Source organism: Patella vulgata, chromosome 4 (assembly GCF_932274485.2).
Source record: "Patella vulgata chromosome 4, xgPatVulg1.2, whole genome shotgun sequence".
NCBI classification, from domain to species: domain Eukaryota; kingdom Metazoa; phylum Mollusca; class Gastropoda; family Patellidae; genus Patella; species Patella vulgata.
The window spans coordinates 58,505,630-58,527,013 of record NC_065882.2 but is presented as its reverse complement, the minus strand read 5'-3'; the positions used below and the strand labels follow the sequence as shown (position 1 = coordinate 58,527,013).

General features: G+C 35.8%; 1 long non-coding RNA gene across 1 annotated transcript in view; it reads right to left on the bottom strand.

Moving 5' to 3' along the window:
• The window catches only part of LOC126819636 (uncharacterized), a 41,376-nt gene extending 19,992 nt beyond the window's left edge, over positions 1-21,384 (bottom strand). The window contains exon 1 of the long non-coding RNA XR_008787848.1: positions 21,154-21,384. This is a non-coding gene — a long non-coding RNA (uncharacterized LOC126819636). The remainder of the gene's footprint in view (positions 1-21,153) is intronic.

The following is a 21,384-nucleotide window of genomic DNA, read 5'->3' as shown; positions in this document are numbered from 1 at the left end:
TTAAGTGAGATTGATGAAACTTGGTGTATAGTTTCATTACAGTAATACCTTGACTAAGTTTGATAATGAGCATTTTCTGCTCAGGGTAAGCAGAGCGATACGCAATTTGATTTTTATATGTGTCCTCTAATTATTTTCCTATTTCGGCGGGGGACATCAGCCTCACTGTTGGCTTGTTGAAGAAAGTTTTAATTCCACTACGGACTTTACTGATTTTAATATTGTTATATTGGGTGATTTTAACATTGTTTTTTTGAAATATAGAAAATCTCGGCTTCACGATCTTATAACCTCATTAGATTACAGACAATTAATTAAAGACCCAACTAGAATTAAACCGGATTCCAAAAGTCTCATTGGTTTAGCGATTGTCAGTTGTCCCGATTTTATTAAAGATGTTAATATTCTTGATTGTAGTATTAGCGACCACAGTCCTATTGTTCTCTTTTTCAATACATCGAAGCCTAAATTAAATTCGTACCAAAGGACCACCTGGAAATATCAAGATTTGGATGTAGATGGCATAAACACATATATTTCATTTTATTCTTTCGATATTTTTTATTTAATGCTTACACTGATCCCCAATCAATTGCAAATGATTTTTCAAACATTATTATTGAAGGTATAAACAAATTTGTTCCTCATAAAACTGTAACAATCCGTCCAAGTCAACCAAAATGGATAAATGGCCACATTATTGCGACACAAAAATAGAATTCATAAAAGGGCAAAACGAACAAACACCCGAACCATTGGCAAGTATTTAGGAAATACAGAAACATAGTAACAACCGAAATTAGAAAATGCAAAAAGGAATACCTTGATAAAATTGACCTTGAGGTGAACTCAAATACTTTCAGTGAATCTACTGAATGGTGGTCTTTAATAAAAAAACCCAACATTTCCATGAAACGTGGGAACTCTTCTTAAATAATACCCGCCCCCCCTCCCCCTTATTGTTTGACGACAAAATTCATTGTGAGAACCAGGAAAAGGGAAAAGGCAGACGCCTTGAACATTTTTTTTTTGTTTCTCAATGTTCATCTAGTAATAATTCCTCATATCTACCAGAAATACCCTTTTGGGACACGCTAATTCAAAATTTAAGTACTACCTCAACCCAAATTGATCATCTCGCATCTTTGAAAAGCATAAAAGCCTGTGGTCCTGATAATATTAACATTTTGTCTGTCAGTTTTGGGCCGATTTTCACGAAATTCGAACTCAGCCGTCCTTAGGTGTAACGGTGATATAATAATACGTTTTTTTAAATCGGATAAAAATTATGACCTCTATAGGGTCCACAAGCCAAAAAACGCGATTTTTCGTACAATCAAGAGCCATAATTCAGGAAGTGACGGTCCGATATGCGCGAATATCGAAAGGAACCGTGATCTTTGGGTTATAAACTTACATTTCAAGTTTCAATAAAATCGGATAAAAATTGTGACCTCTGTAGGGTCCAAAAGCTAAAAACGTGATTTTTCGTACAAACAGGCACCATAATCCATGGAGTTTCGATCCGATACATGCCAATATCGAAAGCAACCGAGATCGTTTGGAGATAAACCTATATTTCAAGTTTCGTCAAAATCGGATAAGAATTGTCACTTGTAGAGTGTCCACAAACAAACTGTGGACGGACGGACAGGGACGACGACAATATTTACATGTGGACGTATAACAATGGACCTCACAATAGTTATTTGTCTATCACGATTCTCGATAATAAAACCAAAGAAGATTGGATACAGGGGTGGTATGAAGCGTCTTGTGCTGTTATACCGGTTATTGTGAAATAGTTCCAAATCTTACTACTTCTGGCATGCATTTTTTTCTTGCGTTTTATCTAGTTCACTACTGGTATTGTCTGGACACTATCATAATGAGTAAAAGTTTTGGAAAAGGCGGGGTATATCCCTTTGATGTCCCGACATTCCGACTTCTAGAGTGGATTCCGATAAAAATTTAGAAATAATTTAGTGATTTGTATTGTTATGCTGGGCTACTTTAAAAATTATTAGACATAATTTGTATCAATAAATAATAACTTTTAATATAGATCACACTACCAACAAATGAGTTTCCATTAGATGGTTTTATTTTTAACTATAGTTCTAGAAATGGCGGGAGAATGTCACTTGATTGCCACTGTTGACAGACAGGTCAGGTAACTATCGCTTTGATGTTTCATTCATTACCGCATGAACAATTCTGACATCTTTTATTCACATACAGGTGCCGATAACTCTAGGGAATTATATCGTAATCAACTTTATTCATTAATGATACAGCAAATAATTAGCTTCGTAATAGATGGACAGTATTTGTGATTGTGTAGGAAGGGTGACTCAATTTTATTACTTCAAAAACACAGCGTTCGTTTTGATTCCCAAGGTAAAATAGTACCATGCGTTTCCCGACAAACAATGACATATATCTATCATGCCATTCAAGGCATTTTAATGTGTAATAGTTTTATATCCACCAATATCGGTAATTGTATCTGTATCGGCCGATATATTTCGCAGTCAATATCTGATATCAGTAAAACCGACAGGTGCCATATCGGACCATCACTAGACTGTTTAGGTATTTCACCGAACATAACCGATTAAAAGTTACAAAAATTGTCACTTTACCCTTGAATAAACGTCACTTCTCGTACCAATGAAACGGTTAAACAGATTTCCACATGAGCACTGTACACATGTTATAAAATGGACGCAGAATTGACCAATAAATCCAGTAGGATCAGTTTCATTTATTCATATTGTGATGGCTTCTTTATACCTAACTTTCTGGATACATTAAATTAACCTTAAATGTTTTTTTATATTTTTCAATGTCATTTGGATGCTGGGATTGTTTGGCTTTTTTCCGTAATCTTTCACGGATTCGGATATCTGAATTAAACCACGGTTGTTTGCCCTTTTGATAACTACCCAATTGGTGCCGATAAATTCACTTATTTTGCCATAAAATAATGTGCACGCATCTTCAATGCTTAAATATTCAAGTTCGACTTTCCAGTCAACGTTTTGTATAAGTCTATTGCGCTCATTAAAATTACCATGCTTGTAAGAAAATATTTCTCTCTTGAAGACTTTGTATTGTTGGATTTTAATATCTATTTCACAGTCTATTCCTTTATGATCTGAGATATATGACTCAAAATCAAAAGTTTCGGTAAAAACAACACTGATATCCCTCGAGACTAGAATAAGATCTATAGTCCAGTCAATTTATGATTTTACCCCAAAACAATTGCAAGAAAAGGTTTTAATGCATTTTTGCGTTTATTTAGAGCTACTTTATAACATCCCAAAAGTTTAACAAATTTTGCGCACCGGAAAGGGGTAAAAATTGGTAAAATCCAAGATGGCCGACATTCGACTACTCAATGTTCCAGAAAATCCTACGTTTAAGACCCTATATGTATAATGAACATATAGGAATATGATATCAAAATGTCAAATGACTCCAGTAAAAGTAATATGACGTCATATAGCCATATAATGACATACTATGACGACCGGCACATCTACGTACTAAAACATTTAAACTTTTGGTTTTATTCCCTATAAATCTATATAGAGGTTACCAGAACATGACACCGAAGTGTCTTTAGACCATAAAAATTACACCTGGCATTACAATGACGCAACATGGACAGTTTATGGTGTACTGTTATGCCATGTATTTCTGTGGTTGTCATCTTATAGCTATTGTAAACTGTCCTGGAAATATTATCATGATAGTTCATGAACACAGTTTCTTTGGGGACGAAAGGAAGGTGCTTGTAGCGCAGCATTATCACTTCCATCTATAAGATGGCGACCACAGAATTACTTGACGTAATAGTGCGAAATAAACGGTCTATATTGCACATTCTGTTATTGTTACTTTGGAACAACAATTTTTGGCCAATGCCATGGATCCTGCATGGAAAAAACAGGGCTTGGAAACATACTCTTGATGTGAGAAGTTTCTTGAGACAGACTATACCATAGACAGATTTTTCGCTCTTTTTATCTGAACGAAAATATAATCTTTTTGCATGGATGTTAGTATTTGCTCCTGCAGTATCAGAAGATATGCCTCCTCCCCAATCAATTTCATGGACTGCAAATCTACAACTTCAATAGCTACCTTTATCACGTCAACATAAACATCTACAGACGCCTGTACAACATTTCAACCCCCTCTTAACTTAAATTCATCACATAAAGCAGCAGCCACATGTATTGAACTTTCGCCTTTCATATAGTTTCTGCGGATGTATAACAGTTTATCCGATGCGAACTATAATGTTGTATAGCCCAGCAATCGGATATTATGGCGTATTTTAGCAAACGTTGCACATTTAATGAAAAACAACTCCATGTTTATTAGAAATCATTTAGATGACAGCGCTCTTCATTCTTTGTAGAGCAAATTGGTAAATGATTCCTTACGTACCTTTTTGCTTGTCTTGCTTTACCTATTTTCCAGCATTTTATGGGGGCATGGGTAACCACTCAAAACATGTACATACCAAATATGCCAGTACGCGATAAAGTACCCCGAAAATGGTATAAGGGGCCAATTAACACCACTGAGCATATCTTCAAATAAAATACTGACCCCAAAAACATTAGTTCAGACACATAAGTTAGTTAGTCCCCACACATAAACACCTCGGTGGTACGTAACTATCAAGTGACTTCAGGTGGTCAAAACACATTGATACTATATGTTCTTCGGTATCCAACCAACATGGTATTCTACGAAAACTGAAATATTCATTAAATAAAAACTCACTGAACATAATCTATAAAATAAGACCTAACCTGAAATACTCTTGCCAAGTTTGGGATGAGTGTAATGACTCCGACTGCGCCAAACTAGAATCAGCGGCTGCCAGGCAGGATACGATCATATTTTGCGAGAGATGGATAGAGAACAAGCTAAAAACAAAAACGATTTTTTTCTACAATCAGGGGTCATAATCCAGAAGGTTATGGTCTGAAATGCGCAAATATCAAAAGGCACTGAGATTTTTGGAATATAAAGATATGTTTTTAAGTTTCATCAAAATCGGTGAAAAATTGTGACCTCTAGAGGGTCAATAACCTTTGTATTACATACTTATACACAATTTGCGTACAAAGAGCGGCCATTTTGCCGGGCACTTTCATTTCGATTTCCCGAAACTCCATTTCAACCTTCATTATCTTTGAATGGTGATATATCTAAACGGTTTTTAAAATCGGAAAAAAAATTGTGACCGCTAGAGAATCCACAAGGTAAAAATTCGATTTTTCGACCAATCTGCGGCCATAAGCCAGGAAGTTAAGTTCGGATATGTGTGGTTATGAAAAGGAACCAAGATCTTTATGATAAAAGCAAATATTTAAAGTTTCTTCCAAATCGGCTAAAAACTGTGGCCTCTAGAGGTCTACAACCTTGATATGCCATATTTTTACACTATTTGCGTGCAGGGGGCGGCCATTATGTCCTTCAGTTTTGGTCCGATTTTCACGAAACTGTGATATAAATCGGATAAAAATTGTGACCTCTATAGGGACCACAAGCTCAAAACGCGATTTGTCGTACAATCAAGGGCCATAATTCAGGAGTTAACGATCCGATATGCGCGAATATTAAAAGGAGCCAAGATCTTTTGGTTATAAACATGGATTAGAAGTTTCATCAAAATCGGATCAAAATTATGACCTCTAGGGGGTCCACAACCTCGATATACCAGATGTTTACACTATTTGCGTACAAGGGGCGGCCATTTTGTCCGACAGTTATGGTCCGATACATGCCAATATCTTTGGGAGATAGACCCATATTTCAAGTTTCGTCAAAATCGGATAAAAATTGTGGACAATATACGTCCACGTGAAAATGTATAGCGTATTTCTACTGATGATTGAAGTAATCAAGTACTTCAGAAATTTGCAACACGTTTTAACATCACATTTTCCCCTTCCTTTTTAGGGATTTGCTGAACAGGAGTATGGTAGTTTCAGGGGTCTCAAAACTAGTTAATGTTCTTGCGTAATTTGGTGTGGCCTTTTAATCATGAATTTATGTCGTTTTTGATGAATTGCTAAGGTTGCCGCAAGTTAGATGTGCAGAAGCTAGAAACACCAGGATATACTCTATAAAGCACAATTTACAGTGAGTTTTTCTAAAAAAAATTTGCGACTATTCGAAGAGAACACCACCGGACCCCCATCCCCAGGGGTATCATTAGGACCGACATTAACTACAGGTTCATCATGGGTTTTTTTGTCTAGCTTCCAGTATGGTTATGGCAATCACAAGAACTTGTGAAATGAATAACAGACATAAATGAACCTGTGGTTACTATTGGTCTAGATGGGATTCTCTTCTCACAGGCGCAAAATTTCGTTTGAAAAACTGAATGAAAATGATGCTTTCTATGATATGTCGTGATGTTTTCAGCCTATGCACAAATTTTATGTCTGACAATCTCATCGGGAATTAATTTTTGAACCCCGTATTGAACCCAATAACTTTGACAACTTTATTTTTCAAGGGATATCCAAAAGAACAAAAATCGCCATATTAGATTCAATTTTCATAGTTTTAAATTTAACTCATCTGGGCTATTTATAATTAGTTTTGTGGATAGAAATTGAACTCTGCACCCTTAAAACCCTTAGCCTATAGGCTATAAGACATAGTGTACATGTCATATCTAACGGAAGTAAAATATTTAATGACGATTGATTAAAATTCCGACGTTTGGGATTTCATTTCTGCCATCATGGATTTTTGAATTTTATTTTTGAGATCAGAATTGAACCCAGCGACACCGAAAACCATATAAATGACATATCCAATGGGACAAAATTTATCTTTAAATTCAGAGACATCGAAAACCTTATAGTTAAAAGCCATCTTACGAAATAGCTATCATGAAAATACATTTTTTGAGGGGGCTTCTTTTGGTCCAATTCGTTATTTCAGCACATTTCGCCTCTTATCACCATTTGTGTTTGAAGAATTTAAAAAAAGAGTTATTCTCCCACCACTAAAACACACTGAACCTTGTTGAAGACCGCCATATTGAATTATGTTAATTGCGTCATTTTGCCATGACCGAATTTGAGTATGGTGTTGTCTGATATATGTATCATTGAACCAAACTTTATTGGTTTCTTTAGCAATTCGTTTTGGGGTAAAAAGCTATCCCCCCCCCCCCATTCTACGCATACGCGACGTCATAGGTTGCACGCGATGGTGCCGCGTCAGCTAAGTCACGTGACACAAACTGACAAACATGACTTCTTTTAATACATTTTTTTTATTGCGTGGGTATTTCCTCGCGAATACAATGTTTTGGGAAGGATTTGAAGAAAAATTTAGTTTGGTTGTGCTTTTAGTCCAAATATATCATCAGATCACCAAGTTTGTATCGTCGAAGGTATCTTTAATGTGTCTTAAAATGTTATATTCTAATATAAAGGTAACAATTATTATCAGATAAATATAATACATGTAGATAGGTTTTTATTGCCGCTAGGAATATGTTTGCTAACTTCATTTCGAATCCGGGTGCTGGAATATGGGTGAGAGATACTGCTCGGTTGTTAAGATCATATTTTTATACTAACTATCTACATGTACATCATTTTCTTGATAATGTAATAATTCATTTAGAACCATGTCAATTTGGCTTTGAAATATACAAAAATGGTCTGGCTCCGCAATTCAATGTTCAAAAGTATCCCAATGACTTTATTGGTGCGTGTGTCTGTGTAGGCTAATATATGCAAAGTCGTTCTGTATTTGCAGAGCCAATGAGTATATCCTGCTGTTCATTTTGTAAATGTATGATTGTCAAAGACGGATGGAACTTGTAAAAATCCCCTTTGAATGCTGTCAGCGAATTTTTTATTGTTATACCATTGTAATTAATTTTGAAGTGTTATTTTCTTTTACATTTTAGAGCTTTTTTCGTGTTGTCACTTAAAAATTGGGTATTGAGTTTTCATGAAAAATTAATATAAGTTTAATAAATATATTTTTCACTTTAGTTCACACAGCCAGCTACATTCTGATCTTTATTTCATAGATATTGAAAGAAAACTATAGCAGGTAGGATAAAATTGAAATAACTTCGGCGGCCATTTTGATGACGTCATTGTGGAATAACCTATTAGGTGGTGAGTGTCCACCCAAGTTCAAAATACTGACTATATTAAGCTACCTACTAAACATTTCTTCAAAGAAATTCTCCCTACTCAAATTCTCCTACACAACCATAGGCAGATACAGGACTATGGTTTAAGAATGGTCCTTATCCTAAGTTACTATTTGGAAATACACCTTTAAGCTTGAAATAAACTCGGACCAACAGCTCTTGCAACCTTTCGATATTATCTTCAGTAAGATAATTGCAAATGGGGTTGAAATTTTAAGATCCTTGCACTCACTGGAATAATTCTCAGATAGTTTGCTTATGATCATCTTCGTCAATCTTGGGACTTATTCCCCAGCACCGTCTTAATTCTCTTCTTTATTTTGTTATCTTGAATAATTTCATGTACTTATGAAGGAAAGGATTTTTTTGTAAGTTTGTGTAACTTTTGCCCGATCCATTTACTTTGTGTTAATAAAATATGTTTAAACCAACCTTAAATGAGAGAACAACATCAGTTGAATGTTTTTTTCTTTTATTATCAAATCAAAACAGTAAATAACATTATTAACAATATATGATAACAATATTCTATTTACATTTAATATTAGAATATTAAAAGGTTGGGGTAGGAGAATTAATTTATGAGGCCTTGATATTCAAGAACATGGCAGTGAGGGGCACTTTTTGTTGTCACAGAAGGTAACACCTTAAATAACCTAGATAAATCAAGGCACCTTAAAACATGCGCTGTTATCACTAGAGAGAGGAGGGGGGGGGGTAACGTCTACTCAACACAAACTATGGTTTATATAATTTTCAATAGGGGTCTTTAGCAGTGGGAGGACCCGGAGAAGACCCACAAGGTTGGCACGTACAACCGGCTCACTCAAAGTTATCGTTTTCCAACCAAAGTCTCGACCAAATTTCATCAATAACTTTCAATTAGAATCAAATGTATACATTTTATGAATGATATTCTATCCTTGGCAAAATTATCTATATACGAAAGGAGACATGTCCTTCTAGACTCTGGAAATATCATAAATGCTGAAAACATACTTAAATCCTTAGTAAAGTATCAGCTTAAATATTTTAAAACACATTCTGTGAGTGTTTTTATTCAAATATTTAGAAAGAATATTCTTTAAGTGGCATTTAGTAATTGGAACATAATCAACTAACACACTATTTATGGATAACAATTACTATGGTCTATTTCAATGCGACGTTTCAACAAGATTTCACAAGTCGTTATCAAGCATATCAAGCATGTGTTATATGCTTGATAACGACTTGTGAAATCTTGTTGAAACGTCGCAGTGAAATAAACCATAGTAATTGTTATCCATAAATAGTGTGTTAGTTGATTTAGAAAGAATGACAACTTTGTTTTACCTATAACGAAGACAGTATAACACTTAAGAGACCACTGTGGTAAAAATAGTGTAGTAGATTTCTATGTTTATTATAATAGTATATAATATAAATACAATGAATGGCAATAAAAAGGTTAAATGTTTCAACTAATACTACTCTTTATACAATGGTTACAAGACTTTTAAATTGAATTAGCATATATGCTCTTCAAAAAAGGAGGGGATATTGAAATGCAAATACCTATGCAGGTTGTGATATGATAAATAGTCATGGACACTTGACATGCTTTGAGAGTATGTTCACAGATGAAGAGGGGATCACGTGGCTAAGACGCTGGCTCGCTAGCCTGGAGGTCGGGTGTTCGATCCCTGCATTGGCAGAGAAAGTTCATTCAGATTTTTCGGCGTGGTTTTCCCCTTGTCAGTGATGCAGGATGGAGGGCCTGACAAGGACAGCTGTCTAGTCGTTCGGATGGGACGAAAAAACGAGGTCCCGTGTACACATTGGCGTGCACGTAAAAGATCCCTTGGCAGATGGAATTCGATATAAGAGTAGGCCATAGTGACGCAGCCCGGGCAAAATTTCCCTCATTTAGCCCAGTTTAGGAGCAAAACAGTAGGATGTTAAACCCCATTTCATTTCATTTTACAGATGAAGAATTTATCGCTCCAACAGCACCACTGAGCTGCACGTGCGACACACAATAGCGCCATACACGTGGGGGTGGGTGGGGGTTCATTGTCCAATGTTTGCTTTCCTATCGGTTCGTGCATAATATTTACTGTTTAGCGTATCTTTGCTTTAGTGTTTTACGTTTTATTTGCAATGAGACTTCTTCAACATGATGAACGTCTACGTGCTATCGGCATGCTTCAAATGGGTTCTGCGCAGCGAGCAGTAGCCAACATGCTTAATGTGTCACAGTCTTTGATCAGCAGACTGTGGAGCCGGTACCAACAAACACACAATGTTGATGATAGACCTCGTTCAGGTCGTCCTAGAGCCACTACACAAGCCCAGGATTGACACATTCGTACACGGGTCCTGCGAAATCGAGGACAAACGGCCAATCAGTTTTCTGTAAACTTGTACCAAGTTACAGGAATTCGAGTTACACCCCAAACGATTAGAAATCGGCTATATGCAGCCCATTTTCATGCGCGACGACCGCGTGATGTGCCTCCATTAACTCGCCAACACATGGCAAACAGGCGTCAATGGTGTAGGCAGCGTAGAAATTGGGGTAATCGTCGATGGACGCGTGTATAATGTTCTCAGATGAGTCCAGATTTACTCTGGATTTCGCCGATAGGCGTGCTCTCGTTTGGATGCGTGTAAAGCGGCCTCGTGCTAACGTTAACGTCAGACAGCATGGCAGATTCGGGCGTGGGTCTGTTATGGTGTGGGGAGGAATCACCTATAGTTCTTCTCTTTGCTCAACGTGCAAGTCGACGTTTCATCTTCCTAAATGATAATGCCCGTGCCCACCGCGCTCGTGTCGTGAATGATAGGCGTGCTCGCGTTTGGATGCGTGTAAAGCGGCCTCGTGCTAACGTTAACGTCAGACAGCATGGCAGATTCGGGCGTGGGTCTGTTATGGTGTGGGGAGGAATCACCTATAGTTCTTCTCTTTGCTCAACGTGCAAGTCGACGTTTCATCTTCCTAAATGATAATGCCCGTGCCCACCGCGCTCGTGTCGTGAATGACTACCTCCAGCATCACCATATTGACCATATGCCTTGGCAAGCCATGAATTCTGACCTTTCCCCTATAGAGCATCTCTGGGACGTGATCGGGAGACGTGTTCGTCGATGTCAACGTTAACCGACAACACTGCAAGAATTGGCCGTGGCACTGCAAAAGGAGTGGGTCAGATTGCAGGGTCGCAAATACCAAAGGCATGTTGCCGACAGTCCCGCATGTATGGTGTTCTATTTCGGCCACTTCCCGCGTCGTGCGTCGCCCTTTTTTAATGTTAAGCTATAGAGAAAAAATAGCGACGCCGGCTTTTTAACAAAACGTCGCCCTTTGCGTCGCGTCGCCTTTTCTAAACGGATATTGTTAACAGTTTTGGTGATGAAATGCGCATGTACCAGGAGAATTCATTTGCTGTTTATTTGCCGTTTGGTATGTAATGTTCAATACATATTTGACACAAGGAAATGTCATTAATATCCTTTATATAACAATACATTCCTATAATACCCAGATTATGTGTTATGTTTTAAATCTCTATTCTAAACTTAAAATCGTAAACTCTGGTGTGAATGAGTGACCTCGCGCTCTCCGCAGATACAGTCATTTATAGTTAAACACACGATGACAGGGAACTGATAACGTTGTGGGTATGGTTTCAGTTGTTTTATAGGTTTTCAAGTGTTGTATTACTTATAGTATGACACATTCCTTGACATTTTTACACACAGAATTACTACGAGAATATATTTTTTATATACGAAGACGAATGTCTTAGCCAGGGATGGGGTGGGTTGGGTGGGGTACTGAGTGGGGCATACGCCCGGGGACGGCTCTTCTTGGGGATGGAGGAGGGGGGTTAAGTAAAGCTATTACCTTGGAAGCTGAGATAACAAATCACCGGCTTTTGCTTCTCCTAAGCATGTGTAAACCAGGACATATTTCAGTAAATTGAGGGGTAGAATTATGATTTTTCCAAGATATATCATAGGGTTTTTCGATCAAACGGAGAGTTGATGGGGAAATAAATATAAAAATTTTAATAAATTTAATAAATAGTTATTTAAACAAGGTGTTAAAAGTATAAAAGATGATATTGTAAAATTTATTTGATCATCAAAATTCAACTTAGCGAAGACACTGAACAAAGCAATTGCAGTATGCAATTGCGGGGGGGGGGGGGCGCCACATAGGCTGTGAGGGCACTGCTAGTAGCTGCCTTTCGTTCCCATATCTCTTTCAATGATTATAGACTGTGTGACTAGGTTAACTAGTGCAGAAGTGAACCTAATCTTGGATTCTTTCAACATCGATCTTAATCTGATTTCTTTAGGGTTTCTAATATATTCGTCGTAGGGTATCCACAATAAAAATATTCTCGTATTAATTCTATCTTGAGAACCTATACAACAACTGACTAAAATAACAGAAACCACACCCACATCGTTAATCAGTACGCTTTCATATAACTATAGTATATTACCGTACCTATAGAGAGCACTAGGTCACTCTTTCACATAAGTGTTTAAAATTTTAAATTTAGAACAGAGATTTAAAATATAATCTCTATATTATAGTCTATATATATTAATCTCTATATATTATATAAGAAATGAAATGAAATGAAATGGGGTTTAACACCCTACTGTTCTGCTCCTATACTGGGCTAATGAAGACGGGCATACGCCATACAGTGTGCTATGAGGGAAATTTGGCCCGGACAGCGGCACTATCGCCTACTCTTATATCGAATTCCAACTACCAGGGGATCTTTTACGTGCATTCCAATATATACACGGGACCTCGGTTTTTAGTCTCATCCGAAGGACTAGACAGCTGTCCTTGTCAGGCCCTCCGTTCTACACCACTGACAAGGGGAAACCACGTCGGAAAATCTTGATGAACTTTCTCGGCCAATGCAGGGATCGAACACCCGACCTCCAGGCTAGCGAGCCAGCGTCTTAACCAACCAGCCACCGTGGCTCCCTTGTTATATAGGGGATATTATTGGCGGTTCCTTGTGTCCAGCATAAATCAATGTATTGAAGATAAAATACCAAACGGCAAATAAACTGCAAATGAATTCTCCTGGTACATGCGCATTTCATCACCAAAAATGTAAACAATATCTGTTCAGAAAAGGCGACGCGCAACGCGACGGGAAGTGCGACGCGACGCGTCGCTTTTTAAATGGCGACGTTTTGTTAAAAAGCCGGCGTCGCTTTTTTTTTCTCTAAAGCTTAACATTGAAAAAGGGCGACGCACGACGTGCGACGCGGATTTTGCGTCGCGCGTGCGTCGCCTTTTTTCAAGGGTGACGCGCGAATGGCCGAAATAGAACACCATACGCATGCCTCTACGGTCATATATTTGAAGATCGCGATCGCTCCTGCAATGCTCTTTACATGCAAATGCACAAAAGGAAACCCTAGACAAACTACAATATGATTCTAAAAACAACCCCCGGTCCAGATGTAAACAATAATATTTTAACCAAGTCCATAAGTTTATTGATATGCCAACAGATTTTAATCTAGATCATTTAGTATTTTCAATAGTATGTAAAACTTTGCATATCCATTTTAGCGTATGTATAATTGTTACCAAAATAATATATACTGTGCCTTTCATCCATTTTATTATACATTATTAATCTATGAAGAGGCCTAGAGGTCAGACAGCTATATAGCTTGTATGATTTAATGTATGTCAGAATGAAGTAAAGTGGTGATTTATTTTTTACCAGGGCCCGGTTCCTAGAAAATTCATAGAAGTAAGCACAAATTCTCAAGACCGTTCTTACAAGCACGTGCGCGCTGTATCATAAGGCCTGTTATTGAGTCAACTTGCGTGATTTCGAATCCCCGGTTGTACGTGACAAGGAGTAGGGTCGCCTGTCCATCCTCGTGGGCTTTCTCTGGGTCCTCCGGTTTCCTCCCACTGCTAAAGACCCCTACGTGCAAGCGAATTATGGAAATAAAATTAAAAACCATATGTTAGTCCCGAAATGACCTAGTTTGTGTCGAGTGGACGTTAAACCCCATTTTCTCCGGGTCCTCTGGTTTCCTCCCACTGCTAAAGACCCCTACGTGCAAGCGAATTATGGAAATAAAATTAAAAACCATATGTTAGTCCCGAAATGACCTAGTTTGTGTCGAGTGGGCGTTAAACCCCATTTTATCCCTCTCTTTCAGTTGTCTGTAGGAAATGCTGTCGAATAACTCTACGGCCAGCCATCTTGTTTGAAGCAGAAACAGGCTTAAGGTAGGTAAGCAAGCCCTATACCTTGCTTGGGACTTGTGCTTAGATTGACAATGTTTAAGAAGGAAGTTGTGCTTAAGTGTTTCCTTGGAACACATAATAACGTGCTTGTGCTTAACCTGAAGTCTACTTAAAATCTAAGCACAATTTTCTGGGAACACAAAATAAGGTAAGTTTACTTAAATGCAAAGTCTACTTAAAATCTAAACACAAGAACGTGCTTAAGAATTTTCTAGGAATCGGGCCCTGGACGCACTCTTTATTTATTTATGCATAATTTATGTATATTATAGTGTTTGCCATTTCAACTTTGTATATACACCCATTTGTTCTTTCGTATTAATATGAATATATTATCTAGGGAGAGGGGTTTTACAGGGTTTTACATAGGCTAAGCCTGTTCCCCAATCACATTCAGACACTCTAGTTCAATTAGAAGCAGAGTTTTTGTGTCCTAAAAAATGACGCGCGAACCCATTTTATTATTCACCCCCGCTGCCTCGGAAAGGCGGGGACATAAACATAAGATTCCGATAGTATAGGTAACTAGTCTCAATAATCGATAACAAAGCCCGTTATGAAAAAGTCCTATAGAAAAAAATTATAGGTTCCTATAGAAAAAAGTATAAGTTCCTATAGCAGTTTGTGGGATTCTATAGAATGATATAGAATGCTACAGGAAAACGAAGTCATTCTGTAATTTTTTTCACTTGACTATATATTCAAAAACATTTACTAAAAGTTTGTGTAGGATCGGTAGATGAGTTTTATCCAAGTGTAATTTCCTATAGAATACTGTAAGAAAGTATTAAAAAAAAATAAACCTATAGATTCATTGGCGCTGCTATAGAATTGGTGGTAAAAACTACAGTTTTATAGAACTAACTTGTATCCTCGAGTCAGTTGATAAATCCTATAGTTTTATATAGCCTATGTGGGAAAAACTATAGTTTACTATAGAACTAACTTGTGTTCTCAAGTCAGTTGTGGTCCCAATAGATTTGGGGGTAAAAACTATAGTTATCTATAGAACTAACGTATAGTCTCAAGTCAGTTGTGTAATCCTAGTTTTCAATGACATTTTATAGAAAACTATGGAAAAAAATATTTTATAGATTTTTTGGAGAAAAATATAACAGATTAGTCTTCTATAGTTTTCTGTTGAATTTATATGGTACTTAAACCATTTTAACACATTCTATAGTTTTCTACATAATAATGTGATAACAATGTTCTATTCTACAGATTTCATAATTTGGCGATGTCTTTTATTCATACTATAGACTATAGAATTTAGTGATGCACTTGTGTGAATTATGTAAAAGTTTCCAACAGAACTTCGCTGGATGCAGTTTTCCTTAATTTACTGTGATGACAAACTAAAAAAAGGCTTACCACGAAAAAACTAAAAAAGTCGTAAAATGATATTTTTTTAATATAGTGTATATACTATGAATAGAATAGTGATACATGTCGACACTCTAAGAATGCCAGTAAATGTACATCTTCACAGCCAAAATAACAGATAACAAATTATTTTTAACATAAATCAATGCAATAAAGACAAATTTTATTTGAACACAGTCTGGCTCTTGGGTGATCCTGTTAGTTAGATATTATTGACTAGAGCAGATTCTGCACTCAAATTACATAATTTGTTGAAGCCAGCAGGTCAACCCTGCATATCTGTGGACAAACTATAATTAACGGTCAATTTACTCTCTTGAAATCAGTTTTGTCATTGGCTGAATTTTAAATACTAAAATTCAGTGTATAACAACTTAATATGTTAGTGTTAAAACAAGAAACTAAAGAGAATGGGTTTTTTTTCACAGATTCGATTAAAGTCAGAATAATAGGTAAACTTTATTACTTTCTCAACAATAATATTAAATTAGATAAGATTTATGTGATTTCGTTACTTACTTCACTTTATTTAACTATCCTTTCCCTATATTTCAGTTATACCAAGAAGAAAACTTGTCATGGTCAAGACTAGTAAATCAACAGAATTGAAATGAGCCAACTATATTCCCAGAATAAGAATTAATAAAAAAAATCTATGGAATTTCTATACTACACTGAAAAAAAACTTGTGTTGAAACAACACAAACTTGTTTTCAACACAAGTAAGGTGTCTCTATTTAACAACACAAACTTGTGTTAAATGTTGAAACAACACAAAACTTGTGTTAAAATTTATCAAACAACACAAACATGTGTTGAAACTTGTGTGAAAATCTACACAATACTTGTGTTGAAATTTTTGAAACTTGTGTTGAAATTTCTGAAACTTGTGTTAAAATTTCTGAAACTTGTGTTGAAATTTCTGAAACTTGTGTGGTTTCATACGAACTTGTGTATAACCATCCACAAAAACTTGTGTTGTGTTTTTCCCCAATTTATATACAGTATAGCAACCTTTTTATGCAGGACCCATCTCTTTGCTCTGATAGACCTGTAAAGTTTGATAAAAGAAGGAAACAAAATTTGTTTTTGTTTTTGTAAGATTATTATTTATTCATAAAATCATAGGAAAAAGTAAATTAATACATCAAAACTAAATAGATATTTGAAATGTTAACAGAAAAACAGAGAATTCTAATACTAATTATATTGTGTTATATATAATGTCCCCCCCCCCCCACACACACACCCCACTTTACCCATCACAAAATATAACATAGCTATTTAAATTGTTCTTAACCCCACACACTTTACCTATCACAAAATATAAAATAGCTATATAAATTGTTCTTTACCCCATCACAAAATATAACATAGCTATTTAAATTGTTCTTAACCCCACACACTTTACCTATCACAAAATATAAAATAGCTATATAAATTGTTCTTTACCCCAAAACAAGAACTGAGAATATAAAGATATGTACACAGTATCCCTACCCCATACTCCAAAATATATAATTCAAATAATATCTAAATTTAATAACATCCAAACCAAGCACTAAGATAAATTATGCACTAAATTGAAACAATTTCAAAAACTGAAAAGTGCTACAAAATCACACTACAAGTGATTTGTGAGACATATAGAAATAACTAATATACACAGAAAACTAACAAAAGAAAAATGCACTATTTTGCAGGAGTAATAAAATGATGTAAAACCTTTTCCTCATTAAAAAAAACCCCAAACAAAATGAATATTTTGTAAATAAAAGAAGCAAAGCATCAAGATTACAGGATTGAAATAAAAAAATATCATATGTTCAAAAAATTTATATACAATCACAAGTCATAAGCCACAGTGGTTCAGTGAGTATAAGGTGTTAGCCGAGAAATTTCAACTGGATTTTCCGGCATAGTTCCCACGGTGTTTAATTCTGATCATCTAAATTATCAAATGATATTCGCCGAAGTAGTAACTGAGAAGGGCGTGTTTTAAGATATACATAATGTATCTTACTATTTTTCGCTTATATAATTTGATTTTCAAATACAAACCATTAATACTTATCTTAGCATTAAAACAATCAACCATTTGTGGTTATATTGAAATCTGTAAAAGACGCATTCTTTTTGAATATATTTTTAAAAAATTAATAAATGGAAAAAAACATATTATTAACGCTTTTTCAACAAGCAATTGTTATACTCTTAGTGATTTGTAGAGCGTCAAATCACAATGTTATTGTACTGTTTTAAATTGTAGATTTTATTCATTCATGTAAAACATTTATTACAATTTTATAATAAAATGTATAAAACACTGAGTTCGAGATTCAAATCACAAATCCATCCAAGCTAGGATACTGCAAATCCGAATATTTTTGTTTATAAAATATTTACTTTCCATTCAATAAATATTCCAGTCATCTAGTTTTGGATTTGGGGAAATTCATTCTCCTTTTCCCATATATACAGATTGCCGTATTATTTAATAATCAAACCAAACAGCATGTAATCAAAGAACGCTTGTATCCGCCATATGTAATATTGTCACGTGACATTGTTATGTTTTGTTTCGCTCGGGAAGCGTTTATTATACATAATAGAACTCCAGTGTAGTAAGCCATAACTATGAACAATATCATGTCCCAAATAAATAATCTAATTTGTAGATCTGCAATTGGTCACATGATGGTCCGAACATTATTTGTATGGCTCTATTTGTTGACAGCAAATACCGCTAATAATTATCTTGGATAAAATACCTCGTTTAGTAAACGAGGCAATTTTACCCAGCCTCGTTCTGAACAAAATACCTCGTTCCAAAAACAGGGCAATTTTAAAAAAAAACACGTTTTGGAACTCCAGAGAAACGAGGTATTTTTTTTTACCTCGTTATAACGAGGCAAAATCGGGGCAAAAATTTTGACACGTTTTTGCCTCGTTTGGACAGAAATGCCGAACGAGGCATTCTGAGGTTTATAGTGATACACCACTACGGGTTCTTCGTCGCAGAAGACAATAACGTCGGCATCGTCTGAGATGGAGGACTCCATAACCGGAACTGGCACATCGTATCGGGTTTCGGCTGTAAACGATTCCTTTACTTCCATAGGTTCAGTTGTTGGGACCTCCATAACTTCTTGTTGTTCGTCCATATCTTCCGTCTGCTTATTAGATTTAAGGTTGTTTTTTTAAACATAAATTAGATTACAATTCAACTAACACAAAAGTGTAAAAAGATTTTTTTCTAGTCTGTGCCCGCGTTTATGTCTACTCTTGGCAAAATCGTTATAATATAAAAAAAATCATGAAACAAGAATCAAAATGGCCGCCAATCGGGTCTCCAACGCCAATCCAACCTCCCAAGATATAATTTCAAAACAGATTCTTACCTGCTGGTTCAAGTCGAACCGTTTCTGATTCTGTAATGTAAGTATTTGAACAACATCGTAGCGCCGAACAACTAATGTTAATTAAGCATGATTTCAGAAAAATTGAACAGATTTGATAATAACATGCCGAAATTTTTTTCCTGACCGCGCCATATTATAAACATGAACTTCCGGTTTAAATTGTTGGAGTTTTTTTTAAGGAAACGAAATACTAATATTATACAGAGAAACAATATCGATGCTAAATTACATACATGGTATTATTTTTTTTATATAAATATTCACAAACCTGCGGTCTTGTATTCTATGTGACCATTAGCTTACATTTGTCAAACATATCACTGCTCCAAAATCATTTCAGCACGTTGTTAAATGTTAAATTAATTGTGTGAAATCACTTCATTTAATGTCCGCTTCCACCGAGATGATATCGCAGACAAAATGTAGCCTATAGTACGTTGATTTTATCAACCAATCACATTCAATAACAGTTTTACTTATTTTCTTGTCAACGATTGTCTGCGATATCACCTCGGTGGAAGCGGACGTAAAATACAACAAACTACTACTACTCTTGTCAACGCATTTGGAGTCAATTGTTAAAATCACACCGGGCATGAGCGCTCAACAGGCCTTTGATCTACCAGTTTAGTGGGCCCAACTTTATTTTAACTACAGACATCTTAACGCCAATTAGCATTCAAGTCTGTCTGGCTATATTGTCTGAGTAAAAAATACCTTTCTCTTACTTGTGGACCCCCGGATTAAGACTTTGTATGGAGTTCAAATTTAAAAAAAAAAATATTTGTTGACGGTACACATTACTTGTGTTAATTATATGGAAAAAACACAAGATTTGTGTTAATGCATTAAAAAGAACACAAGTTTGTGTTAATGCAATGCAAAACAACACATAACTTGTGTAGAATAATTTTCACACAAGTTCTTGTGTTGAGATCCAACACAAGTTTATTTTCAGTGTACACATTCCTACAGAAAACTGTACTGACCCAATTTCCAAACTACAGAATACTACAGTATTCTTTCCTATACATACATGCAAGTGTAGAATTTCCTACAGAAAGTGCAATAAAAAAAAATCTATGGAATACTATAGTATTTCATAGTTTTACTTCATAATAAGAGTACCGGTAAGGCAGTTTCGCGGCTCTCTGTCACACTTTCCCGCATATAGCCTTGTTCCGTAATAGATCATGGTTAGGACTGTAAATGGCGCTTTCTAGCGTATATCCTGAGTATATTTCTAGCTTATGAACAAATTTATTGTGTGTCAATCTTACCTATTCATCAAAAATGACGTAAATTTAATTTAAAAATGGCCAATCGAGACTATGTTTTTTTTTATCGTACCGACTTTAGTAATGATGATCGAGGCTAGGCCAAAAATTCATCGCTAAAATCTCGGTCCAGAGTGGATCAATTTGACTGAAATTTTCAGCAAATTCCCTTTACATTATCTAGTTTTTAACTATTATATAGAGAACTGTCAGCTCTTTATCTAATCTCACAATGTATCTTTAAATGCGTATTTTCATAAACTTGTTATGCAGATAGATGTTTATGTGGAAGGTCCAACTTATTCGTTGGAATATTTAATTTTACAATTGTGCTTAATTGGGGGTGATTTCAAACACAACGGTAAGTTCTTAATAACCATAAGTAAGTAGTTTGTTCTTACGGCCAAGTCCTTTTCTTTTAAGATGGCTAAAGACAGTAGTTCAGTTTTCACCGAGGTGGAAACTTTGAAAGTAACAAACTAAAATACAATTATTGGATGTCCTATGTTAGCCCGTGTGTTTTACACTAAATAAAACATTATCTACCTGTACATCTTGTTCCGGGTCTCAACTGTGTTAATGTCATAAGCTGAACCGTAGTCACGAGTGTTTTAAGACGAAAAGCTGTATAGTCTATTCAGGAAATTCTTTTATAAACGAGCCTGTGAAATCCTACTATTTTCCCATTGAACTTAACCTAGTCAGTAAACTATATATATTGGTCCTAATAAACAATTGACACTGCCTCTCGAGTCGACACCAGACCGTTCGCGTTTT